This window comes from Drosophila gunungcola, unplaced genomic scaffold (assembly GCF_025200985.1).
Source record: "Drosophila gunungcola strain Sukarami unplaced genomic scaffold, Dgunungcola_SK_2 000072F, whole genome shotgun sequence".
In the NCBI taxonomy this organism is placed as follows: domain Eukaryota; kingdom Metazoa; phylum Arthropoda; class Insecta; order Diptera; family Drosophilidae; genus Drosophila; species Drosophila gunungcola.
In genome coordinates, this window is record NW_026453235.1 from 315324 (window position 1) to 330606 (window position 15283).

Consider the following 15283-nt stretch of genomic DNA (forward strand, 5'->3'; position numbering starts at 1 on the left):
AAATAACTATCTAATAATTGAGCTGCAAATCATCATAGTTTCAATGTTTTTTTTTAGCACATACTCAAGTAAATCATAATTTAAATGTTTTCAAAAGTATTTAATTAATGCAATAGCTGCAAGGGTATATGAACTTCGGCTTGCCGAAGTTTGCTTTCCTTCTTGTTAAGTATGAAAAAATGTAGTTCTAAATTAAAAAAAAAATTTTAATCTATATATTTCTCAACTACCATCCCAATCACCTTTGTCCATATCAACGCTTTGGTTACTAACTTTGTTTGGTTGGTAAGAAAACTCAAGAGCACACCCACTGTTCACCCATTCCCCTTGCGATATTTTATGTTATATTAAATATTAATGCTGCCTTGATTGGGGCCTTGCCGCCATGGTGGATTGGATTGGATGGATTTTGCATTATTAAATCGAGACTTGAACAACTAATCAAACTTATGTAATTATCGCTGCTGCTTATTCAGTTTAATGCGCATTTATCTGCAGGGCGGGCGGGGAAAAACAACAACGAATTCCCATTAAATTCGGCTGAACTTGCCCAACGCGACGGGTGGCTCTCTTTGGGGGAGGCCTTTGAGAACAACCCCAATCCCGGCAATAAAACACACACACTCTTGATTATAAAGTCTTTACTTCGTCCAAATTTGGTTATTTTGTTTCAATGTTTCTGAGGACAGACATTTTCCTTGAATGTCGATTTCTTGCTAACGATTATACGTTCGAATTCGACATTATTTTCAAAATAAAAGAAGCCCCAATTGCGAAGGAATAAGAAAGTATATATTTTGTTGTACGCTGGCGCATAGTAACAAGGTTTAAATAACCACAGAAATCTTTACGATGATATGAAAAAGGAATGGTAAAAATAAATATTTGACTATTTAATTCAAAATTTTATATATAATAGTTATATTATATAGTCCTTACAATGCATATGCATGATTTTATCCCGATTCGTCGCACCCGGTAGAACAGAAAGATAAATTTATATATCGCGTGTTCTTGTTCAAAAATTGAGTTTTCAATTTCCAGTCATGTTTCCCCTATTAAGTTTCACATTTCTATGAACAACGTTTAAAAACCATAGAATTGGTTGATCAACGTTAAATTTAATTTATTTATTAATAAAAAAATGAAGAATACGAATATTTAAAATATTCTGCATATGTTAAAGGTGCGATAAATAAAAAAAAAGTAGAGTAGAGTTTTCGAATTCAACCCATGGGGTTACCCCCTTAATAGTTCCCATTTTAAAGTTCCCATTTTAAATTGTTAAATATTTGGAATAACTAAAACCCTCAATGGATGAAATCAATACATGGACTTACATCGTTTTTTTTAACAATGTACCAACCAGATTTGGTGTGCATAAAAGCCAACATTCATACGAATTCCAAACAAAATCGGCTGGAAGAGATTTCGCAAAGAAAGAAAGAATGGCGACTTTTTCAGTTTTGCATTTTATTAACTAAACGTGAAATCATATTCATCGTTTGTGTGTAAGTGAATTGATAATATGGTAATTGAAAAGTTTTCGCCAAACGATTGCGTGAAATGTGCTTCGCTGGAGCCCACAGAACTAAATGGCTTCGCAGTCGAACAGAAGAGTGAAAGCCCCTCGAATGTAATGCCCCGAATGAAATAAAGGCCAGCAGATAGCGAAATTTGTGAAAAGTAAAGCGAAAAAAAGCGCGAAAGCAATATTTGGGTAAGTTCGAGCCGAGGGCCATGGCAATAATAATAATAATAACTCACAAATAAATATTGAAATGGAAAAACCGTTGGCCATATCAGTGCTGCCGTTGTTGCAAGGAATGGAAAGCAGGAAAAGCAGGGAAATAAACAAAGCCAAAATGAAATGAACTGTAATCAATTTCCAGTTCGAGCCGTGGGAGGTGAAGTGGGTGGCGACGTGGCAGGACAAGGTCGGCGGGCGATGGCAGGAACGATAATATCCCCAGCAATTTATTGTAAGGTCCTTCTGCCTTGAACGGCCAAGCCAATTATTAACGTTTTCGATGGAAAAAACAAGTCAAAAATATATATAAATAAAATACAAGCTGACCCGAACCGCAAAAGTGAAAAGAATTATTAACCTGGGCGATAGCGTTGGCGGTGGGGAAATGTTCAGAGGAAATATATAAATAAATTCGTATATAGGGCGGAGGTCCATAGGATGAAACAAATTTTGTAAACATGCTGATGAAACCGCAAGTTAAATGCCCCTTAATATTTGCTTTAATGTAACATAACAACAAAAATTGTTATCTAACAGGAAATAATAATATTCATTAACTGTACAACATTATACCACGAGTTCAAAACATTAATAAAGCCAATAAAAAAAAATACAACATTAAATTATTTGTTATTTTTGACTAAAGTAATGTGACAGAAATTATCAGCTTAAGTGATATTTTTTAAACTTAAAACTATAAATTTAGATATGTTTTTTTAACTGCTATGCTTAGTGAAACATCTGATCTCAGCTCGCAACCCATGGACCCCCTTGTAAAGTATAGTGTAATATAATATTTTTGATTTGACCAGCCTGCTGTTAGCACACTTGTGTTTTCGCTGTTCTGTTTTTGACTCCTCTGATACACACTTTATTTTTTTTTGGTAATTTTCAATGTTTTTTGTAAAAGTTTGCCGTAACTTTTTCGTTTGTTTTTTGCTTCTTAACGATTCAACTTTTGTTAGCTTTAGCGGCATGGCCGATTTTTCTTTTTAATTTGGCATGGCCAGTGAAATTTATGAAATCTCGCACAGTTGCCGATAACAGTCGAGTGGTTGGTGTAGGGTGGTGTAGCATGGTGCAGTGTGGTGCAGGGTGGTGCAGGGTGGTGCATGGTGGTGCAGGGTGGTCCATCTGCAGGCAGAAACGAAATCATAGTCACGAGAAGAAAGTGCCGGCAGCTCTTTTCCTTGCATTTCTATGCACCGACTGGTAATTAATTTCCACAGCGTTTGCGCCCAAGTGCGGAAAACAGTGACAAAAAATCTCTCAATAGTTTAATTATTGTTATTTTAAATGCTATTAAATATTACGATTTTTTACAACAAATTTCTAATCTGTTATAAGACAAGTTTACATACCTTAAAGAAAAGTTGGTAAAACAATCGATAGCACTATCGATACTATCGATGGTCGAACAATTTAGCAAACAGCAATGGGTTGGGCTGACCATCGATGCTAGCGTCAAATAGAATTAATTAAGAATTTGGATTTCTTTTTATTGATATTTCGTACTTACTTTTCTGAGGCTAAGCCATTTTCAATACTTTGGATAGTATCAATAGTGAACCCATCGATAGCCAATACTATCGAAAGTTCACACTATCGATGTCTTAGCAACCCTACCTTAGAGTATGATTTCTGGTAAATGTTGAGGAAATGATGCAATCAATGATGCCGAGTCATTTCCACTGAGACATACACATTTAAAGCTGAATGACTTTTTCTCAGTGCACAGCCATGCAGCTCGAACAGTTATGTGCAGTTATGGTACGAGTAAATGGGCTGTAAGAGGAGTGGGTCTGCAGCTTCTTTTCGCCTGGTTATTCTCGGCACATGCAGCAGCGCACTTTATCAATTTTATGTCGACTATAATTGCATTAAATTGAGTTTCTGCCAGCGAGTCGAGCAGCCACGCCCCCGCCTCGTGACCGCCCACTCAGGGAGCCTTCCACGGACTGCTGGTCGGTGCGATAGGAGCGCTGTGCATATATTTACATGGCCATATTAAAAAGTTGCCTGCAAATGAAGTTATTGTTTAAAACGGGCGGCAACAAATGTATGCACTCGCCCAGCGCCATCGAAGTGGGTGCTGAAGTGAATGTGGCTCCGCATTAAAGCAATCTGCAGCAGACACTCGGAGATCGGGCTACCGGCCAAAGGATGCGTGGCCAGTCGACTCCATTCACGGCCAGGTAATGGAATTATCGATCCGGGGCAGAGGGATTCGACAGGAGGAGACACGAACGTCGAACATGACGCCGCATGAAAATCTGACAACCGACGAGGAAATAAGAAATTGAAAGCCTCGACTGCCGCACACATGCTCCTCCGTGTTCCCCACTGATTTCAGGACGTCGTCTCGAAGGACGACAGGCGTCGGTCGTCGGGCGTCGGGCGGTGGGTGGTGGTTGGTGGGCGTGACACACATCAAATGACAAACGAGTTGCCGCTGCATTATTGAATTAAACGCGAAGGCGACGCACACGGACACCTCCTCGCCCCGTATTCCTGTGAATGTGAATGTGAATGCGTATGTGTTTTGTTAATAAGCAGGGCGGATCGGCAATTTATTGGCCATTGTATTTGGCCATTGGAGTTTCAGCCTCCTTGGGCATCGCTTCGAACTTGCCTCTGCACTGCACTGAGGGAAAAAATGTCTCCAGAAGTTGAAGACTGGCCACTCCGTAAACTTTTATCCCAGGTGCCAATGTCCCCAAACATCAAGCGTTTGGACAAGGGTCTGCGTTCCATTCCCCAGACAGCGGCAATATTTATGTGTTTCGCTTAGTTTTTATACCCGCCATTTGATGGATAAAGAGGGTACCGAAAGGTAACGTGTGGTATGCATATGTGGGGTGCCACAGAATTTCAGGGCATAGAAGTGGCCAAGCTCCGTACTTATTTATCCACATATGATTTTGAAATTTTATTATTAATTCAAACTGTTTGAATTTATCGATTGAATTTTGAAATTCATATCCAGTAGTGGTGTATACCTAGATACTTTTGCCTAGGTAGTTTTAACGTTTTGGTAGCTTACATCATATCTAGATAAAAAACAATATGAGGCTACCTTTTAATTTATAAAGGTAAAGATTTTGGTTTATATTGAGAATTTAAGTACTTGGGTAAAGAAATATTTATCATTATTTGTATATTCAAATTGTCTTAAATCAATTTTGTGTAATTTCGCAAATATGCTAATAAAAAATAGCATAATTTCACTGCAACTTGAAGATAAGTTAATTACACTGCACATGCAAGATATAATGATGTTGGTTTTTGCATGTTTCTACAACCAAACTTAATTGCTTAAGTGATACAAAATACCACAATTCAACTGCAACTTTAGGATAAATTGATAAACTGATAAGTTTTTAGAAAATTTTAAATAAAAATGTGTTTATTTACCTTTTTTCTACCATTAACCTTACCTACATACTTGAAAAGTGGTTCATCTTTTACCTTACCCAAAGACCTAGTTTCACAAAAACCTTACCTAACAAACTAGTATACATTCTTCACATAATTTCGTAGTGCGGTTGAGGGCAGCATACTCTTCTTACACCACAGTATCTATCAGTTTCCGGGGAGTAGCAAAAACAGTGCCCATCTATATGGACAACCCATGCTGGCACCTCTTTTCCGCAGTGTCCATGAGTGATGGCCGCTGCCAAATTGGGCCACTCCGATCTCGGGGCCGGCAATTTCAATGCTGGTAAGCAGTTGCTTTGACTAATTTGCGCCGGTCCCCGATTGCGGCCTGTATTTAAATGAATTTGTCCGCCATCGTCTATTTAATTGTAGCCAAGACAGCCTCGGGCGGAGAGCTTTTGGCCGCCTGAATCTCGTGTTTGTAGCCATCTAATGAAGTTGCCCGCTGCAGGGAGCGAGTGCTGGAAAAAAGAGGAAAACGGATAACGGAAAGAAACACTGGGCCCGGCTGAAAAAGACGCACACGGCGCACTTTGAGTGGGAGTGGGAACGGGAACGGGAATGGGAATGGAAATGGGCCGTGGGTCTAGGCCAACAGCAGTTGCCTAGGACCCTCATTTATTTTCACTTTAATCAAAGTGTATGGCAACGAGGCAACAACGATGACGAAGCGCCACCGACCGCAGATGCTCGATGCTCCATGCTTCGTGCTCCACGTCGGGGTGGAAAATTGGGTGGCTGATGATGGAGGATGCTGAACAAATTTGGCTTGGCATGCCCAAAAGAATTCTAAAGCGTAAAATAACAAAGACTCAACGACGGGCAAAAGCAAAGGCATAGGCGAGGAAGGAGCAGGCTTGCGATGAGGAAAGTAGTTGTGTTTTAATGCGAGCTCCGTGCTACACGTTATCCTTTCAGGCTCGAAACAAAAGCGAAACCAGCAGAGATTGGACCTCTTCCCTTCCCCTTCCCCGCTCCGTTGCCTTACACTCCCGTTAAATGGAAAAAGTAAGCTAATTAGTTAATGAAAGATACTTTCCCTTTGTTCGAGCGAGCCGCATCGTCCCTTAGGACCGAGCGTAACGGGGAGCGAATAAGATACAGAAATTGATTTCGCCAAAGATTCCCCCTTCATTGTCCCATTGTTGCGAAAGTTCGCGCCACTCGCCTACCTTTTGCCACCAATCTGCGGCACAGAGAAAAAATCGACGAGCAACCGCCTTGATGCTAAATAGGATGCTCTAAGATATACACTTGCTGGTTATCAAATAGGAGTATTTACTTAAATTAATTTTGTTATTATTCTTAAATTAATTTCACTAACCTAACTCTATTTTCCAAGCCTGAAAAAAACTCTGCAGTCTTGTATTATGTTTATAAAATACCTCTACTTACGGCCCATATACAATTATCAAAACCTCTGTAATGGAAGTCAAACAAAAAACAATAACAAATATGACCCAAGCTTTGTTACTCCTTGGCACATGAAGTATTAGATAAAAGTATTATAAAGTACAGAATATCATTAACAATTATGCTAACTTTAATTTTTGTGGGAGTTTTATTTTAAACTCTGCGACATTTGCTATTAAAACATCCCAAGAAATAAATAAAATATATATATTTAGTAAGACTATTCGTTGTAATTTTAGTGTATTATATTTATTTCTGTTTTAGTATAGGCTTTGTCAAGGGATATAGTGGCAATTGGAGCCCCGTTGTTGTACTGGAGATCCAATGGCCCCACATAAAAGAGTGTACCACTTTGTTCTCGAAGGGCCTCTGTTAATTTAAAGGGATTTCTTTTTGGGGGACACGGCCACCCACGAATAACTGAAAGTCCAGCGCGGTTTGCCGTGTGTAGGCGTAGGCATCTGTAATATATGTAGAGTGCATACCCTGGGCACACAGGCCCCTGCCACGCCCCATGGCCCTGGGTCTCCGGGGGCGCCCTTTGGCTGCCACGTCGATTGTGGAGCTGCCTTTGCCTTTGTTTGGCAATTTCGCCACGTTCACTGCTCATTTTCCGCTTTCTTTTCTTTCTTTGTGCCCCACTGCATAATTCTGCTTGCCTGGACTGACCCCTCCCCCTCTCAGTCACCCCCCCATGCTATTTTCAGCCAACGTTTTCCCACGGGGCGACCAGTGTCCAGCACTTTGTTGCGCTTTCTGGTCCGTGGTCAGCGGCCCGTGAGCTCTATGCCCTTTTGTGATGCAAAATTGTTTTGCTTGAATAAATCATAAGCTTAAAGCGGGGCAGTGTACAGTTTAAAGTCAGTCAGCAGTGGCCATTGGAGTGCTCTTCCATTTGTAATTGGGCATTCGACGGAGATTAAGCGCAGGAGAAATGTAACTGGGCTCTTGAAGCCTTTCTCTAATAAACATTTCTCAAGCTCTTGCGGCTGGTTGGGTTCATAACGTGGAAGTGTCCATGAATTTGTGTTGCGTTAAAATAAATCTACTATAGTATATCTGTTTAACTACACATTTTTATTAGCTTTTGTCCTCCTTTTATTAAATAATACTTTTGTAGGTCATAATTTAAAAGTTCCTCAGTACTGCACCAAAAAAAAAAAAAACAGAAAGCTTAGATTTAATAAGTGTGTCTTGAAATAAACTACAAGCTATATTAAAGTATTATTATTAATTCAACACTTAATAATATAGCCCCTATACTTTAAAGTTTCATTTCTATACAGAAGAGTCTGAAAATGTAATTTAGGGCTTTATATTTAAATCACTTACAATTAATTTAAACACTTTAACATTCAACTTGTTGAGAAATTTTTCGTACCCAATTGTATATGATTCATGTAACCCACCCAATTATTTCTTGTTGTATGACTTATATGATTGGTATATGGTATTGGATCCCAAACTCCATTCAAAATATAAGCAAAAAAAAAAAAAAAAAATGGCCCAATCATAGAAGTCAGTTACGAGGACATCCACAGTGATAAAAATTGTCTAATCCCTTTTTTTTTTGGCTGACAACCGTACGGGTGTCCCTGTTGGGAGTCCGTTATCCTTTTCTGCTTAGGTTGCTGGGCGATGTTGGCTTGTCCTTTGGCTCCTTGTCCTGCCTTGCGACTCACTCCTTCTGTTCAATTTAGACGCACTTTACTTTTTCTGCATTAGAAAAAAAAATTATTGGGGAGAAAGGAACGAGAAACAACAGGACATGACAGCCTCCTGCCGAGCCCTGCACAAAATTGAGCGTGCAATTTGGCTTTTCTTTTTAATAATTTTCCATTAGACAAGAATACACGCAAAAAAAAAAAAAAGAACAATAAAAACAGACGAAGGGCGAGAGGGCGAAAGGGGGGAAAAATCGAATGCGTTGGCACAAAAAGGGGACAGCCATTGGCCAGGCGGTGTAAATGATGATAGAGGATTTAGGGTGGATGACTTGCTCACACACACTCACCTCCGTGTTCGCCAGTGTGTGTCCGTACCGTACCGCACACATAAATATATATAGCACCGCCGACGACGACGACGACGACGACGACGACACTTCTGGTTCAGTGAAGCATAAGAAATTCTCGAATGAATCGCTCTGTTGACGCTTGAGTAGACTTGAAGCGATAAGCGGTTTTTTGTCCCATATACAAAAATATATCTAGTCGCGATTCCCTTTGTCTGCCGGCCCCTGGTCCCTGGTTTCTGGTCCCTGGTCCCTGGTCCCTGGTCCCTAACCCCTGGCCTCTGGCCCACTCCCAGTCAATCTGGTGCACCCATTCAAACAATAACTTTAAGCCTGGGCAAGAGGTTGCCATTTGCTTGGCCAAATTCAAAATTACTCTGCGGCTAAGCTCGAAAAAAAGTTTTCCGACCGCTGGTCAGGGGACCAAATTACATCTAGATTTAGGTTTAACAGAAATGTATTTCAGATATTTCTGTACCGAGCGAACTAATACTACGTTTATGCTATTAGTTGCATAAAACAAAATAGCCATTGTTTATGCGATACAGGCGAGTGCATGGTATAATATTAAGAGAAATAACAGAATTTTAAAATTTAGTCCCAACTTAAATTACATGTCTAGCAGCTCTGCTCTTAATGTTATATTAGCTGATTATAGTACTTTTAAAATCGTCAAAGCGAACAGGAAAACTTATTAACAATAAAGCCGAGTGAGCACAAGAATAATAAATGACCTTTAAAGGGGGAGAAGACTGTAATTTCAATTGTTTACTTTGACTTCCAGTTTTGCCACCTTATTAATAGCAAGTTAAGTTGGTGGCGCCTTACCATTTCACGCATTTGATCTGAATTCAAAGTCAACTTTCATGTGTAAGCGAATACATAAAAAAGTGTTTATACACACACGTATTTCCCCATTTCATGATGTGATGGCCATCATATACACACAGTATAAGAGAACTACATAAAAAATACTCGTTGCATGAGTATGAAATGTAATTAAGGTTTCATATAATTAAAAGTTTCATATAATTGGATCTAAAATGTTTGTAAGGCCTTAGGCTGATCGCAAACTATCATAAATACGTCGAGTTTCTAATTCAGCCCACCGTGCGTATGCGCGCTATGGCCGCCCAGCTGATAGCTCATACGCCACGTTGCCACACTGCCTTGAGCATCAACCCAAGCCCAGAACCCTGGCCTAATGGAATTAATCAAATGTCATGCTGATGTCGCACAAACAAGTAAAAAGTTCCCCTGGCGGTGGCCGCTGTTGTCGGCGCTCCTGTTCAAATGTCATTGGCACTAGTGTCAGATGTTTAAAGTTTCGGACAGCGGAGCCGCCGCATAACTAGTTAACAAGCATTTGCCGCAGGCACTCGCCGATTGTGGAAGGCACAGGACGGTCCAAGGACGGTACGATGCCCGTTAAATTGTTGATCTTGGGCAGGCGACAGCATCTGTTCGATACCGCAGGCGACACATAGAAGCCATCGCACAGCACACACCATACAGCACACAGCACACAGCACACAGCAAACACACGCGCACATATGTACCGTTTTCGGTGTCGTGATTCTTTTCGCCCCTGGGGCAACATGTGTCCGTATCTATATCTGTGTATCTGGGCGGGCAAAATCTGAAACCAATTTGCTTGCCCGCCCCGCCGCTGCATTCTATTTCAGCGCAACCATTGCCACTCAATTTGAATTATGGGCACGGGTCAAAGCCAGGCAAAATGTGATATCGTGGACCCCCGAGGCTCGTCGCGTTGCCATCGATCCAGGAGCAGAGGGAAAGCACTTCCGAACGGGTTATTTATGTATATTTCCGTATTTCCGTATTGCTGTATTTCTCTATTTTCTCTTCACCTATTCTGATATCTCATATGAGTTTTGGACTATTATTTGTCTCATATGGCTTGCACTATCATATTGTGGCTTTTTGACTTAACACAAAACTAATAGACCTGATGTGACAAAAACTCTTTTGAAAATCAGACGACTGTGTAAAAGGGGGATTGGCTTAATTAAGTGCAACTTATGATTTAACAAGAAATTAAGCAAACTTCGTCAAGCCGAAGTATATATACCCTTGCAGCTATTGCAAAAATTAAACATCTAAGCTTCGAATTATATGAGCAATTCTTCCTCTGGCAGTTACATGCTATCGTTTTCCGATTTTAATAACATTAAAAGCGTATTCCTGAGTTATTAAACCATTCCAAATCGAAAAGAATTTAAAAAAAAATTGCTTTTCATTTGCAAGGGTATAGAAATACAAGTTAGACATTTAATATTGCTAATTTTAGTACTGTTTTGAGTTTTTAAGTCAAATAATTCGTGATACAAGTGATTTAAATCAAAAATAATACAAACACGGTATATAGTTTCCAAAGTGTCCTATGAAACTCGAAAGACAATAGCAGTGGACAACACATTACTGAGCATATATTGTATTGAGCTTTTCCGAATGTAGCTCTTTTAAGTAATTTAAATGAGGGCTGAAGAGAAATTAAAACATATATTTCAGTGGGGAATGAGCAAGGGCATGGAGTTGGACAAAGGAGCTGCAGAGGTTATGGGTATGCCTTTAATCTCGGCCATGTGTGCTTGGCCTTGGCACCCATCTCCCCCGCCCTCCAAAAAACGCTGCTAAGAAACTTTCGCCCTACTTTTCCCACTTTCCCCATCTCGACACACGCGACTCTCCACGTTGGCGTTGAAAATAATTACACTTGCTGATTTATTGAGTGTCGTGTGGTGCGGCGGGAAAGCGGAGGAAATGCCTTGCACCGCCCGGATGTTGTTAATGAGGCACGACATTGGTCGGATTGGATTGGATGGGATTGGGTTGCAGTGGCCACGTCATATTGTAAGCGCCCCAAGGTTGAGTGGGGTCAAGTGATTAGACCCATTCCCGCGACCTGGCAGTGAGTAATCGTGTTCGCCGGGGAAACGGAGCCGCACTGCAGTCCACCCCAGTTCGATTACAAGTCGTGATGGTGGAAGTTGAAATCTATTTATTCACGTGGCGAGGAGGGGGCTCACGAAAATGTCAAAGGTTTTACACGCCGAGGGGTTCAGTTTCTAAGTGCCAGGGAAATGTGAAATACACATAAGAAAATATCGATTTGTTGGGTGGGCAGTATAATTAAGTAATTAAAAGAGATTTAAGTCTTACATTACTACACTAAATATTAGAATACAATTTTTGCATTTTGCATTTCATCAGTGCTCAAATTAATCACCCTTTCATCAGTCTGCCGACTGCGACGCCGGCAGAGCCAACACTCTCAGTCGAGAATCGTAGCAAACGCGTTTAGAATTCCATTTCCCTCTCTCAATCTATCTCTCCCGATGAGATTTTCTGATGAAAACGCGAGGAAAATGTGTGATTATGCGATGAATTTTTCACTTATAACTTCATCGACATGCCAATCTAGAAGTGATGAACACTGTTGTGTGAGGAAATTCATCAATTAATCATCCCCAGTGATGCATTTCTGGTGATGATTCACCGATGAAAGTCCGGGAAAACTGCAGGGATGTGTAAGCTTGCTGGTCACACGTTGCTGTAGACTTATGCACACTTACACTGAAAGGTTTTTCCATCGCCAATCCCATTGAAATTTGTGCTTACATTTTCCTTGACTCTACACTGACATAGAGTACGTAACATGTGTTCTTCTAATTGTGTTGGTTGCATTTGCAGTGCAGTTGCAGTTTTGAGTAGCCCTATACTAGGGGAACCTAAGTCAGCACCTCGCACACTTTTTTTTTGAGTGTAGATCAGTGCTATGGCTTGTTTCCCTGCTCCCCAAAATTACGGACTTGATTTGCAGTGAGCCGTAGGCCTAACCATTCCAAAATTCTGACGCCGAGGAGTTCAGTCCGATGTCCAATGTCCGATGTAATGGACCAGACATTTCGAAAGTTATGATGTGGCGAGGCCAGGATGCGACACTCACCCGGATCCGGATTCCGGATTCCGTATTCCGGCTCTCCAGTGCTCTGCTGTATGGCTTGCGTGCGGCTGGCGCATATTCAAAGGCATCGCTCAAGCGAAAGTGAAATTAATTACTCGACTTCAGCCGAGCTGAGCCGAGTTCAGTTGCAGGGTAAGTCTCGTTTTGGTTCGCTTCGTTTGACTTGACTTGAGTTGTGCTAAGTTGCTTCTGCTGCTGCTGCTTCTGCTTCTACTGCCTTAATTAATGAAAAAACCCGGCATTTGGATGGCCCTCCGCTCGTCCTGGTGGTGTGCCAAAATTTGATTTGTGCAAACAGTTGCGCCTTCGGATCTGAGATCCCGATCCGGACTGAGAAGTGCCAGGTAATGGCACCATCGCTGCGGCTCCGATTACTTTTGACCCCTTGGAAACTCGAGGCAGCCATTCCGCCAGTCCTCTCATTAGACGACCAGCTACAACGAGCCATCTTTTAATTATGGGCCATCGACTCGGGGCGGCTTTAATCAGCGTCAATTGGCAAATACAAAAGCGAGAATTGCAAAATGTGTAGGGGCAAGATAACGCCAAAGGAGGAGGCTGCGAGAGACACAAAAACCTTTTGCTAATTTAATTAAATTACACAATTTTCGCTGTCGCTCTTTGTAGAATAATTGGCAATAAATTGATTAAAGAGTTAATTAAACATGCGGCCATGCCAGTTGCCAGGAGTGGGTCCCCGGGTCCCCGAGTCCCTGTGTCCGTTTCCAGGGGGCGTGGCCGAAAGTGGGACGGGACAGGAGGGGGCGTGGCCAAGCGGATAGATAATTACATAGGCACAAAGTGCTCGACCCAACTTGGGGTGTTTGAAGGTTTACAAAGTGCAATCGTGGCATGTACATACACAACAAAGGACCTCAGTGGGGAAAAACAACCAAATGCATCGAATATGGGACTCGCAAGACCTTGAAAACACAAGAGCTGCTAGCTCAACATTGTAAAATCTTGTATAATAAGTAATTATTGATGCGCCACTTATAAAAGTCTAAATATTCAACCTCCTTAAGCACTCAACTTGAGTAATCGGATCCGGATTTTAAAGTGCCACTAATAGTGCACTATTTGTCAATCAATATACGTTCATTACAAATTCATAGCTGCCCTACTTGTCTCGGGTAATGAGATTTTGTAAACGGCTTTTTCATTAATCATTAATCAGTTTTAATTTGATAACATTAATATAACATAATTTCAAATAAAGAAACACTATAGTCAAGCATCAAATTTTGTTGTCAATTTTAAGATGTTTCAAGCCAAATATTAATTTTTGTGGAAATACAAATTGTATGTCTAAAAAATGTCAATGTTAAAGCCAGGTTAAAAAAAAAAACTTTTGAACCATTGTTTTGTTTTTCTGAGTGTATATATTCATCAATAGCCGTGTCAATCTAGCCATGTCCTTCCACCCGTCCATCTGACCTTATGAACCTCGAGATTTTGGGACCTTTATGAATTCTTCAATCAAAATACATCAACGCAATTTTCTCGATTCAAAATTTGATGAGAACTTATTAGTAAATTTAGTTCAGTATCATATATTGAAATTATATTAAAATCTTATTTTGGCCAAGTTACAACAAAAGGACTTCTTAGGATTTTTAGTTTTTTACAAATCTCGAATAACCCAAAAAACACATTGAAAAACCTGTTTTTCTATCAAAACGCTGAGAAGTAATGGTCAAAAGATGGAATGTCATACACCGCTGAATTCGTCTTTTAATTGTCAATAAAATGGCATTCACCGATAAAAATTTTTCAGTTTTTCAAATTTTAGAAGAAAAAAAATGATGATTTACCCTCTTATAAAAAATTCTAAAATTGGTCATATAAAACAAAAAATGTTTCGAAATTTAATTTTTCTAAACCGATTGTGGATAAGTATTATAGGACGCCAACTATACAAAACAGTCACTGTTATGGCTATGCAATTTATTTTGGCCAAGTTACAAAAAAAGGACTCTTTTTTAGCTTTTCTATTAAAACGCTGAGAAACAACGGTCCAATGATGGAGTGTCATACATCGGCGAGTTCGTCATAAAATTGCCAATCAAATGGCATTCACAGTTAAAAATGTATCAGTTTTTCAAATATTAGCAAAATATCAAAAATTCAAAAATTGGTCAGAAAATTTATTTTTCAAAAAATCGATTTTTAAAAATTTTTTTTTGCATCAAAAGAACAATTTTATTTTTAAACCGATTGTGGATGGGTAGTACAGGTCGCCAGCTATACAAAACAGTCACTCCTAAGGCTATACGTCTAATTTTGGGCAAATAACAAGAAAAGGCTTTTTTTAGGATTTTTGGCTTTTTACAAATCCCCAAAAACCCAAAAACCACCATTAAAAATAAGTTTTTCTATCAAAACGCCGAGAAGTAATAGTCAAAAGATGACATGTCATACACCGCTGAATTCATCATTAAATTGCCAATCAAGTTGCATTCACATTTTTTCAGTTTTACAAATTTTCGCAAAATATGATGATGTACCCCCTTATTATTATTAATGTGAGAAATATTTGATTTAAAACAATTCCTATTCAATTTTAATGCATTTTGCTTAAGTTAAATGTGACGAAAAATATTTAAATTGAGTAGAAAATATTTTGACTACGTAAACAGTTATTTTTTACCAGTGTTGTTGTTACCAGTGTTTGTATTGT

The 15283-nt window shown here is 39.8% G+C and overlaps 1 protein-coding gene across 1 annotated transcript in view; it reads left to right on the top strand.

Moving 5' to 3' along the window:
• LOC128264541 (dopamine D2-like receptor) overlaps positions 1-15283 on the top strand; it is a 39009-nt gene that overhangs the window by 22885 nt on the left and 841 nt on the right. The window lies entirely within an intron of this gene.